Genomic DNA, 464 nt, shown 5'->3' with positions numbered 1-464 from the left:
GAAACTGACATTTGTAAAATCCGAAATCAGTTAAGGGTCTTACATCAAGTGGCCTCAGAAAATACTGACTGGGGTCTAGAAGAAATGTGGTCTTGGCTAACCTCCTGGCTCCCAGATTTCGGGGCCCTTGGCAAGAAAATCCTGTATGGAATATTGTTTGTCTTGATAGTTCGGATAATGTTTTATGTCTTAGTGCAACTGATCCTCTGCTGCGTGAAAGCCAGCAGGAGAAGCTTTAGCAAGGCAAGAAAACCCGCAGCAGAGTCTAGAATACTGGTGTTACAAAAATGTGAGCAGATTGAAAGAAAACATGAAAGGCTGCATGATGAAATAGAGGGGCTCATGAGAATGGAAGTTTAAGGCTAAAGTGAGACTAAATAGTCTCAAAGGGGGGACTGTGGAATCAGAAAAAATAAATGCCTTAAACTTTGATCATTTGAGTTATAAGATGACATAACCGCTTT

This window comes from Alligator sinensis, unplaced genomic scaffold (assembly GCF_000455745.1).
Source record: "Alligator sinensis unplaced genomic scaffold, ASM45574v1 scaffold615_1, whole genome shotgun sequence".
In the NCBI taxonomy this organism is placed as follows: domain Eukaryota; kingdom Metazoa; phylum Chordata; order Crocodylia; family Alligatoridae; genus Alligator; species Alligator sinensis.
This window is presented reverse-complemented; position numbering follows the sequence as displayed.